Below are 11,641 nucleotides of genomic sequence, written 5' to 3'. Positions count from 1 at the left end.
TCTCAGGATCACTCCACCAGGGAATGAGCAAGCCGGAAACCAGTAGCAGACCGAACATGTTAGGGATCAAGCGGAAGCGGAGTCAGTAAACAAGCCAAGGATCGGTCACAAACAGTATTAGATGAGGATGAGGCAGAATCGTAGTCCAGGAACAAGCCAAAGGTCGGTAACGAAGGTATAGACGGCAGCAGGAGAGACAAGCGGGATATTGGCTGGAGAAGACACAATAATCTGGCAAACAAGAAATGCAGAAACATGGCTTTTATCAGGAAGTTCATGGGAAGAGCAAGGGGTTCAAGGTTCAAGCTCAACAAGGTCAAGGTAGGATCATCCAAATAGTTGTCAAGGGTGCTGTCCAGCATTCCAGGTGGCTCAGCGAGAAGAAACACTTCTTTTCACCACAAAAGACCGAGGTTGGAACCCAGGCTCTGACACCTGCACTCCGTACACAGTGCACCCTTTAATCCTGCACTCCAAACACAGCATACCCCTCAACTCTGTACATAGTGTGCCCCTCAACCCTGCACTCCTTAAATAGTGCAACCCTGTAGTCTGTACGTAGCTCAACCCTGCCCTCTGTACACAGTGCACCCCTCAACCCTGCATGCCATACACAGGGCACCCCTCAATCCTGCACTTTGTATATAGAACAGCCTTCAACTCTGCACTCCATAAACAGCACACCCCTCAAACCTGCATTTCATACAGAGTGCACCCCTCAATCCTGCATATGCAGTGCAACTCTGAACGCCATACACAGTGTGCCCCTCAACCCTGCAGTCTGTACATAATGCCCCCTGCAATCTTTATGTACACTGGCAGCTCATCCTTGGAGATGCTGCTCACATTGGGCTCTGTTCCTATCTGCACTCAGTAAACCTTCAAAGTTGTGTGTTCTCTGCTCATTGCTAATAACAAGTTCTAAAATTTTCTGTCTATTGGTGGGTCTTGTCCCCTCCGCGGTGTGTAGGAAGGGAGGAGATTGTGTGCTGTAACCTCTAGCAACCAATTAGTGAGCTGTAATGATGTGCAGTAATCTCTAGCAACCAATTAGCAGTAATAATGTGCGGTAACCTCTAGCAACCAATCAGTGAGTGGTAATGATGTGCAGTAACCTCTAAGAACCAATGGGTGAGCTGTAAGGATGTTCAGTACCCTGTAGCAATTAATCACTGAGCAGCCAATCAGCAAGCAGAAATGATGTGTTGTAAGCTCTAGCAACTGATCAGTGAGCCATAATGCATGCTGTAACCTCTAGGAACCAGTCAATGTTCAGTAATTATACGCTGCAACCTCTTGCAACCAATTGCTGACTGGTCTGCTGCAGTAAACTGATTTTGAGTCTAGCAGCTATTTATTGTATGTCTCAGAGTGGGGGGCTGGGGGGGTGATGACTAGGGAGGCCCAAAAAAAAACATTTGCCCAGGGTCCAATCAATATTAAAGACTGCCTTGTGCAGAATACATCTCTGAACACACAACACGTTGAATGTTGAAGCAGATGGGCTACAGCAGCAGAAGACCACACCGGGTGCCACTCCTGTCAGCTAAGAACAGAAAATAGAGGCCACAATTCACAATGTGCTGCCATCTGCTGGCATGTTACAAAACTAGTCTTGAAACTTTTTGATACCTTCTCATACATATGGTATATACTGTATATTGTATTTTTTTTTACTTTAGTTCTAATATAAATCTAATCTAAAACTAAGAAAACCTTCAGATCTATACAAAAGAGACATAATACTAGAAAGAGACTTTAGGGGAACTAAATCAGAAATGTATAATAGTGCGTAATGTCCCATTCAGATTTAGTTTGAATTGATTCTATAGGCTGAAGGTTTTTTACCTTCATGCATTCTGTGCATGAAGGTAAAAAAACCTTCCGTGTTCAGCTCCCCCCAATACTCACCTGAGCCCGATCTCGATCCAGCAGTGTGCACGGGAGCCTCTCTTGTCCCGAGTCTCTCTCTCTCCTCATTGGCTGAGACACAGCAGCGAGACCATTACCAGAGGGACCATTAGCTCTCATTGCTGTCAATCACAGCCAGTGAGCCATTGAGGAGAGAGTGGGGGGGGCGGAGCCGAGCCTCAGCTTTATGAGTCTTATGGACGCATAGGGGTTGATTTACTAAGTCTGGAGAGTGCAAAATCTGCAGAATGCAGTTCGCATAGAAACCAATCAGCTTTCAGGCTTTAATGCCAAAGTCTAATTGAAAGAACTGAAGTTAGAAGCTGATTGACTACCATGCACAACTGCACCAGACTCTGAGTGCACCAGTTTTAGTAAATCTTCCCCTTCGAGTGGGGCTTGGGAGGGAGTGAGTACGTACCAGTGCCCCCCCCATAGCAGTGTATTGCTATTGGGGGCACTGGTCAAAGGGAAGGAGCTAGGAGCAGCAGCAGGGGGACCGAGAAGAGGTGAAATGGGGCTGCTCTGTGCAAAACCACTGCACAAAACAGGTAAGTATAACATGTTTGTTATTTAGAGTAAAAAAAAACCTTTAACCGCATCCCGCCCACCATATAAGGTAATCACGGGTGCAAGGTGGTTCTCTCGTTCTGGGAGGACGTCATATGACGTCCTTCCACTCTAATGGTGCATGCACGGCTTTGGGAGCGCACAGCGTGGCAATTGGTGGTGCGCTGTGTCCCTCGAACGTAGCGGATCATCGATCAATGGAAAGAGTCGAAGATGTTGACTCGGTCATGTGATCAGCTGTGTCACAACACAGCTGATCTCATGTAAATAGGGAAATGCCGGTTATCAGCATTTCTCTCCCCACGAGCTGTCACACTGACAGAGGAGAGGAGAGCTGGTAATCGGCATTCCTCAGAGGGGACATCTACACTGATCATCAGAGCACTGATGACCAGTGTGCCCTGATGATCAGTGTAGCCTCAGCAGTGCCACCTGTAAGTGTCCATCAGTGCCAGCTGTCATTGCCCATCAATGCCACCTGCCAGTGCCCATCAGTGCCTCATCAATGCCACATATCAGTACCTACCAGTGCACATCAATGCCACATATCAGTGCCCATCTGAGCTTCCTTTCAGTGTCACCTATCAGTGCCAGTAAGTGCCACCTATCAATTACAGTCAGTGCCACCTATCAGTGTTGCCAATCAGTGCCAGTCAGTGCCGCCTAACAGTGCCATATATGAGTGCTGCCTTTCAGTGCCCATCAGTGATACCTGTCATTGCCCATCAGTGCCACCTACTAGTGCTTCCTCATCAGTGCCCATCAGTGCCACCTATCAGTGCCCATCAGTGCAGCCTATCAGTGCCCATCACTGCAGCCTCATTAGTGCACAAAATAAAACAGAAAAATCACTTATTCACAAAATTTCATTAAAAAAACTAAGAAAAAACTTTTTTTTTCAAAATTTTCAGTTGTTTTTCATTTGTTTAGCAAAAAATAAAAAACCCCGAGGTGATTAAATGCCACCAAAAGAAAGCTCTATCTGTCACAGAAATATGATAAAAATTTCAAATGGGTACAGTGTTGCATGACTGTGCAATTGTCATTCAAATTGCAACAGCGCTGAAAGCTGAAATCTGGCCTGGGCAGGAAGGGGTATACGTGCCCTGTAGGCAAGTGGTTAATATCACTTTAATCCTTTCAGGATTTGGGTTTTCAATCTAAAACGTAGGACTCAGGACAGACAAATTTGATCCATGGCATTCGACAAAATGTCTTTCAATATTATTATTTTTTGTAGTATCTTGATATTATGCCCCATAAATCTCTTTGCTCATTCTATCACTGCGTCTCTTTTGTTCAGAACTGAAGGTTGTCTTGGCTTGAGATTGAATATGAATATGAATAAAGAAATACATTGGAACTATGGTGTAAAATAAATGACAATAGGGCAACATGCATATATACAATTTATAGGTATTTTTCTCCAGGTTGGAGGTAAAATTTTCGTATTATATATAGAGCTGCAGAAAAACTGGGTTTAACATTTTAGCGGCTCCAAAAAAACACCATAACCCTTCAAAATATTTGCACAGAGCAAAAGATCAAATTCTCCATAAAAAAATTGGATATGCCAAATTAAAAGAGCCATTGCAACCAACAATAGAAATGGGCCCACTATGAGATGGTAGTGGTGGCAGGCCAACAGCAGTGGCAGTAGATGGTAATATTGTAGCACTACCCCCTCAGGAGTTGTTGAGTTTTGGGTCCCACTATAGTCCTGCACAGCCAGGCAACACGCATTTTCTTCAGATCTCATACAAATTTAATTTATAGGTAAAGTTGATCCAGGGAATATCCGATTGCCTCTCGGGGATCAGGAAGGAATTTTTTTCCCTGCAGGAGCAAATTGGATCATGCTTTGCTGGGTTTTTGCCTTCCTCTGTATTAACTGTGGGTATAGGATTCTAAAAAATTTTTTTTTAATGGTTGAACTGGATGGACTTTTGTCTTTTTTCAGCCAGACTAACTATGTAACTATGATCTTGCAACCAGTCCTTGAGCTTGGTTTTGTGATCTTATTAAGGGGTTTAGAACTTGATTGAGGTTGAGGGGTGTATGGGATGCCCAAGGAACTGTAGAAACATGAGGACAACTCAGAGCAATTATGTACAAAGATGTGAACAAAAAGAAATAGTCTCTCCTCTGTCAGCATTCAAAGCCTTCTAGTGTACCTCCTCAGACCCCAGATGAATCCTCCTCTTCTCCGAGGTGTACTGTACCCCAGTGTATTCCCTGGGCAAAGGAACCCAGAAGCTGCCAATATAGAACAGTCCCAGATATGAAGCTAGTTGGGTTTTCCACCTGACTGCCCTCTCCCCTTATCCGGCCCAGGGGGTGTAAAAGTACTCACACCGTCCTTCCTCTCAACTTGTTGTTTTTCTGTCTGCCTTCTGCTGGGCTGGCTCCTTCCCTGCTGCTCAGGATGTCCCTCTTAGAAGATGGTGGTGCAGTGGAGGTTCCCTTATCCAGCACCTGTCTGTAGGTAGGCCCCTTCCCTGCGACCCCCTCCCAGGCTACACACTCCAGCCTTCACTACATCTTCCACCCCACACTAACTTCTCCTGATGAGCAGGCTCAGTCATACTTAAGGGCTGCTTTGGCCCCATGCCAAGCCTCCTTCTTGGGGATTGGCTGGTGTTCCCTGAGTATGCAGATTAGCCTTTCCTCACCCCCACCCACTGCATTCCAGAAGCTTCTCCAGCTTCTAGAGCAGGGGGAGGTATCAGGGAACTGACCTGCAGAGTCCTCAGCCCTGATCTAAAATTACTTGGCTGACTCACCCCTAGCTAACTAGAGGGGCGCTACAAGAATGTCTGGCCAGTAAAGGTAGGAGGAGATGTTAATAGTGGCTGGGTGTGCTCATAGGGTCAGGAGATGCCAATGGTGGCAGGAGCTGGGATTTCTCTCAGGCCTACAGTGATGAAAGAAGAGGACTTTGGGTGGAAGAGTCTACCCCTAGAAGCCTTCCTGGTGTCCTTTTGCTCGATGGATATCACCACGACAATCACACTCTTCTTTCTCTTCCTCATGCTCCTTCTGGTGCAGTAATGGTGAAAGACTAGTTGAAATCATGGTGGTGAGAAGGGGAGTGCAAGCTCTGTGGTCAGAGAAGGATGAAGGGGTGTTGGTGCAGTAGTGGTGAGAGGGGTAGTTGAAGGGATGGTGGTGAGAGGGGGAGTGCTAGCTCTGTGGTCAAAGTTGCAAAGGTCAAAGGTGTTTAGTTGCAGTGGTGACAGAATATGAGTGGTGGGTTCTGGTGCAATTATCTTTATTTAGTAATCAAATTTAGAGATATATGTATAACTGCTAAGAAATCACATTGGTAAAAAGACTCAGGAGAGTTATATTGTGGTGGTATATCTTACTAGGCCTCATGCACACTAGGCGTTTTTACAGCTGCTGTACCCCTTGAGGGTTAGGGACTGATGTGAATGTACACTATATATGTAAAGCGCTGCATAAATTGATGGCGCTATATTAAGTACATTAAATAAAATAAATAATAAATTAATAAAAGCTGAAAAATGCTAAAAAAAAATACGTCCATCCAGCATTTATGAGTGTTTTTGAGCCTCAAGCTTTTGAAAGAGTACAGTTTTGCTAAAAATGCTAAAAAAAAGTAAATGCTGAAAAACTGCTGAAAAACGCTAATCCAAAACGATAAAAAAAAAATGACAAAACTTGCATTTTTAATACAGAATTCTACAGCTAACGCTACTGGCATTTTTAGAATATCCTGTGGGCATGAGGCCTTAAGGCGTCTGAATTATTTAATATTATTCATTAACCCCTTTGTGCCTAAGGATAAAACAAATCCTAATGCCTAAGCACAATTTTGCAACTTTGACACGTGTTAGCAAAACTGTACATATTATCTAAACAAGTGGAGCTTCATGCCCTCCTTCACCACTGGAATTATACCTTCACTGTTGGCCAGGAGATCACTCCACCTCGACAGTACTGTCATAGGTGTCTGTAAATGCAGGCACCCAGCAGAAGGACATGGTCCAGACACGGTGCCAGAATTCTGTTGCAAAATGGTCTGTGGGTCCAGAACAGTAGGGCAATCAGGGAATTAGAGGGCAGTCTTAAGTGAAAACGCAAAGTCCTTCACTTCAATGTTATCCTCTTCCATGTAGTAAAAGTGGGAAAAGCAAACATAAGTAGTTGTAGCCGAGTGGTTGAGATGTTGGATTTGGTCAACCTGTGAAGGCTGGAATTTTTCCAACTATGATCTCTTTTTGGATTGTCTGAAGATGGTTAGATGCTTAGCAGTAATTTGTCCTGTCCTCTTAGTGGCTTGTGTTGTTAACATTGTCATGGACAAAAGCTGCACTCTTGATTTATGTTAGGAATGCATACAGCACAGGCATGTCTTCCTTTCCCTAAAGATGTGGCTTGGAAAAACTCCACATCTCTGAACTTAAAACATAAACAGAGCACACAAGTGCAGAAAGGTTGGAGAAGTATTGGAGCACATGCCCAAGCATGAGGAAATATGAGAAGTATCTAGTGTGATGAACTTCTAGTGGGATGGAATTGCACCTATTGGCATTTCCAAAGGTTTCCAGACCAGATATTCTTTATGCCACAAGATAAGAATAAATGATACATTTATTTCACATTTACTGAAACATAGTATTTTTTAGTAAATGGGATGGCCAGAAAAGTTCAGAAAAGGGAAGGCCCAATGACTTCCCATTAAGGTTGAAAGTGCAGAAACTGGAATCTTAATAGAAATTAACAGGAGACCAAATCTAAAATGTGTTGCATACGAGAGGAGACAGGGTCAAAAGAGACAAAACTAATGAATCCACAACATACTGTGCTATATGTTGTCCTGATTGGGGGCTTTTAAAAGAGTATTAATGATGTGTGAAGAGCAGACTGGGCTCAAAAACCTATGCCTGTCAAACGGTGAGCCTGCAGATGTCATCTTTTCTAGACAAAGAGGAAGGAAATGTACATGATGGATTAGGTCCAGAGATGGTGGAAGCAAACTTGGAGTCTCTCGAGCAAGAAATAGGAAAAGAGGAAAAGAAGGTCTGTGGGGCCAAATTGAGCTGCTGGCAATGACTGTGGAGAAGTAAAGATGAAACCTCAGGCAGACTAGGTTGAAGAAGATCCTTTATATGGGACAGAAATATTTATCAACAATCTCCCTTAAGAAATATATGAATATATAAATGAGTTCCACAGTTCAGACTGTTGGCATATCGTATGAGTTTTGTCTTATGATGGACACATTATGCAAGTGAAAGCAAACACCTGAAAGACAGCATGTGTAAGGGACTTGGTGTATTGAGGGGTGGGTTTGTTGCCGGGCTGTCTGCGGTGCGCTCCCTGATTAATCAAAGCATTTTGTGCCACTCTGCTCCGCTGTGCAACTCTGCTCCATGTGAGATGAACCAGCAAAAATAGGAGGATGTAATAAACTACAGGTCCTATGGGACAAAAACGCCAGGAAATTCTTTGGCTGGGAGGACACCTCGTCTGGCGCTCCACGGCCACTTTCCACATTCTGCTTATAGAAGGCTTTGATGGGAAAAGATCTGTTCCTCTCTGTTACAGGCAGCTCCTATTGACTTTGCAGAGTCTCACATCAGGCCAATGTAGAGCCCCTCTAAAGATCTCCTACAGATGTGAATGGGGAGTGGCTCCATCTGACTAAGTCGCAAGGCACATTAATAGGCAGTGCCATTGAGTTAGACAAGTCAACCCCAAGTCAAAGGTACTTAGAAAAAGCCCTGGCCCAGTCTTGGCATTTCTTCTCCAATGGAAAGGCTTTCTAGCCTCAAAGATGCAATGGACTGTCCTACATTTTCACAGTGGTGGTGTGTACGGCTGAAGAAAGCAATGTCTTTGGGTGGACTTGACCCACATCTGAATGCATTCACAGAGATGGCTACCAAGGCCTAAAGCAGAACTTTCTAAGACCTGCCAGGTGAGGCAAGCCATCTGTGTCTTGCAAAAGGGCATTGGTGGTTCAGTGGTAGAATTCTCACATGCCACGCAAGAAGCCCGGGTTTGATTCCCGGCCAATGCAATTATGCTCACTTTCTATCTATCGCCCCACATGTAGCTCAGTATCCTGCCGCCCCCAGATATCCAGTACCTTGGAAGGTGTCAAGGCTCATGTGTATTGTCTAGAACCTGCTAGTCGGTGTGAGACTTTTTGAAACCACCTCCTTCAAATGACATCATGGAAAGCCATGGGGCCATACCGAAGGAAATGGTTGTTTATCGCCCACGGACATGCTTGGAGGTGCCACTCTGCCACCAAGGGTTCCATGAATAACACCAGAACCCTCGCTACTGGCTGGAGAAGGAGCTTCTTCCCAAGGGATTCTGCTGTCCAAAGTCTCAGGAAAGATAAAAGGGAACTTTGTGGAGGAAGAGTGAAAACCTTTGAAATCGGGAAAATGGAGGCTGTCTTGGTGTCTAGCGGCCACAGCCTAACCCATCAATGCTGACACGGGGAGGTGCCTGGAGATATAGCTATCTAACGTGGTAGGTGTTCTGATGCCATCTGATGGTTGGTTTCCAGATTGCATTCTGGGTGATCTTAGATGTATATACAGCATTAAATGTGAAGCTGCAAGTAGTAAAAAATGAGGAAATATATCTATGCTTTGAGTCTGTGGAATGTAGACCTAATGTGTCATGTCAATAAGCAGCATACGGGGTAAAAAGGTGATTTTTAATCCTTTGCGCTTGAAGATTGCATCTCTGGCAACAGTGCTAGTGAGAGAGGCAATTGTTGGTGGCAGTGAAGGAGTTGATTGCTGGCAGGTGGTATATAGCACTGGGATGCTGCATTGTGCTGTGCTGAATGAAACACAGTTACACAAAACAGATGGTGGACTTTATGCCGCATAGCACATAAGAGAGCAGTGATCAACAAGAGCGCAAATAAAGCACTGGAGCCAAAGGGGACTAGCTCAAGTGGTAGAGCGCTCGCTTAGCATGCGAGAGGTAGCGGGATCAATGCCCGCATCCTCCAAAGGAAAGCCCTCACATCGGATGACCTGCTTTGGATTTTTTTTTTTTCTTCAAGCTCGGCACTGAGCGCTGTGGGAAAAGCCTCGCCTCTCTAGTCAAAAGGCCAAGCAGGAGTCATCCTCATAACATGTGCCATGGCGTTGACACTCTCGGGCAGATGTGGCTTCAGCCAATACTTTGACACAGAAGGACTAACACAAAGCATAAAGTGCTTGCTTTGCCTGCCAGAAGTCGCGCAAGGCAGTGTTGGACCAAAGCAATCTATTACCCAAAGCACGGCCAGCCTTCCATGGCCAAGAGACAATATTCCATTAGTGCAAAAAGTGCAAGTGCCATGTAGAAGCTGAGAGGTTTCCACTGGTTTTATCACCACAATCACGTCCCACTTCCTTGACACAGAAGTGTGACAGACTCAACCAGAACAGGGCATTTGGAGGGAACTAGGGGCTAGCCTTCTGCCCACTGATTAGGGCCCATGGAGAGAGCAGATCATTCTCCAATGATGGACAACAACGCGATGAACGCTGAGAGCGAGGCTTGGATTACAACTCTGTATAAAGACAATAAATCTTCCCTTGCGGAGTGGATGGAAAGATGTCATATTAACCTGGTACAGGTCAATGGTAAGAGGAAATATGGTGGCCCTCGTGCAGACTGGGTTGGAGAAGATCCTCTGTTTGGGACAGAAATATTTTTCAACAATCTCCCTCAAGAAATCTACGAATATATCAATGAATTCCACAGTTCAGACTGTTGGAATATTGTATGAGTTTTGTCTTAGGATGGACAGATGATACAAGCGAGAGCAAAAACACCTTAAAGACAGCATGTGTAAGGGACTTGGTGCATTGAGAGGTGGGTTTGTTGCCGGGCTGTCTGCGGTGCGCTCCCTGATTAATCCAAGCATTTTGTGGGTGAAAGAAAGCCCTTTGCCTAAGCAAGGAAACAGAGATTGCCAGAGGAAAAAGCCAAGTTAGCAGAGGATGGTTTCGATCCATCGACCTCTGGGTTATGGGCCCAGCACGCTTCCGCTGCGCCACTCTGCTCCAGGCCAGAAGACCCAGCAAAAATAGGAGGATATAATATGCTACCGGTCCTATGGGACAAAAACTCCAGGAAATTCTTTGGCTGGGAGGCAACCTCGCCTGGCGCTTGACTGCCACTTTCCACATTCTGCTTATAGGAGGCTTTCAGCGGATAAAGATCTGTTCCTCTCTGTTTCAGGCAGCTCCTATTGACTTTGCAGAGTCTCACATCAGGCCAATGTGGAGCCCCTCTGAAGATCTCCTACGGATGTGAATGGGGAGTGGGTCCATCCGGCAAAGTCGCAAGGTAGATTAATAGGCACTGACATTGATTTTGACAAGTCAACCCCAAGTCAAAGGTACTTAGAAAAAGCTCTGGCCCAGTCTTGGGGCTTTTCTTCTCCAATGGAAAGGCTTTCTAGCCTCAAAGACGCAATGGGCTGTCCTACATGTTCACAGTGGTGGTGTGTACGGCTGAAGAAAGGCATGTCTTTGGGTGGACTTGACCCACATCTGAATGTATTCACAGAGATGGTTACCATGGCCTAAAGCAGCACCTTTTAGCACCTGTCAGGCCAGGGAAGCCACGTGTGCCCTGCCAAAGAGCGTTGGTGGTTCAGTGGTAGAATTCTCGCCTGCCACGCGGGAGGCCCGGGTTCAATTCCCGGCCAATGCAATTATGCTCACTTTCTATCTATCTATCGCCTCACAGGTAGCTCAGTATCCTGCCGCCCCCAGATATCCAGTACCTTGGAAGGTGTCAAGGCTCATGTGTATTGTCTAGAACCTGCTAGTCGGTGTGAGCCTTTTTGAAACCACCTCCTTCAAATGACATCATGGAAAGCCATGGGGCCATACCGAAGGAAATGGTTGTTAGTCGCCCACGGACATGCTTGGAGGTGCCACTCTGCCACCAAGGGTTCCATGGATAACACCAGAACCCTCGCTACTGGCTGGAGAAGGAGCTTCTTCCCAAGGGATTCTGCTGTCCAAAGTCTCAGGAAAGAAAAAAGGGATCTCTGTGGAGGAAGAGTGAAAACCTTTGAAATTGGGAAAATGGAGGCTGTCTTGGTGTCTAGCGGCCACAGCCTAACCCATCAATGCTGACACGGGGTGGTGCCTGGAGATAT

The 11,641-nt window shown here is 45.5% G+C and overlaps 1 non-coding gene across 1 annotated transcript; it reads left to right on the top strand.

Moving 5' to 3' along the window:
- Nucleotides 1-11,116: 11,116 nt before the first annotated feature.
- Nucleotides 11,117-11,187, top strand: TRNAG-GCC (transfer RNA glycine (anticodon GCC)). The gene has a single exon. It is a non-coding gene; the product is annotated as a tRNA-Gly (tRNA).
- Nucleotides 11,188-11,641: the final 454 nt, after the last annotated feature.

This window comes from Staurois parvus, unplaced genomic scaffold (assembly GCF_062004578.1).
Source record: "Staurois parvus isolate SC_StPar_1 unplaced genomic scaffold, SC_StPar_1.0 ptg001130l, whole genome shotgun sequence".
NCBI classification, from domain to species: Eukaryota; Metazoa; Chordata; class Amphibia; order Anura; family Ranidae; genus Staurois; species Staurois parvus.
This window is presented reverse-complemented; position numbering and strand designations above follow the sequence as displayed.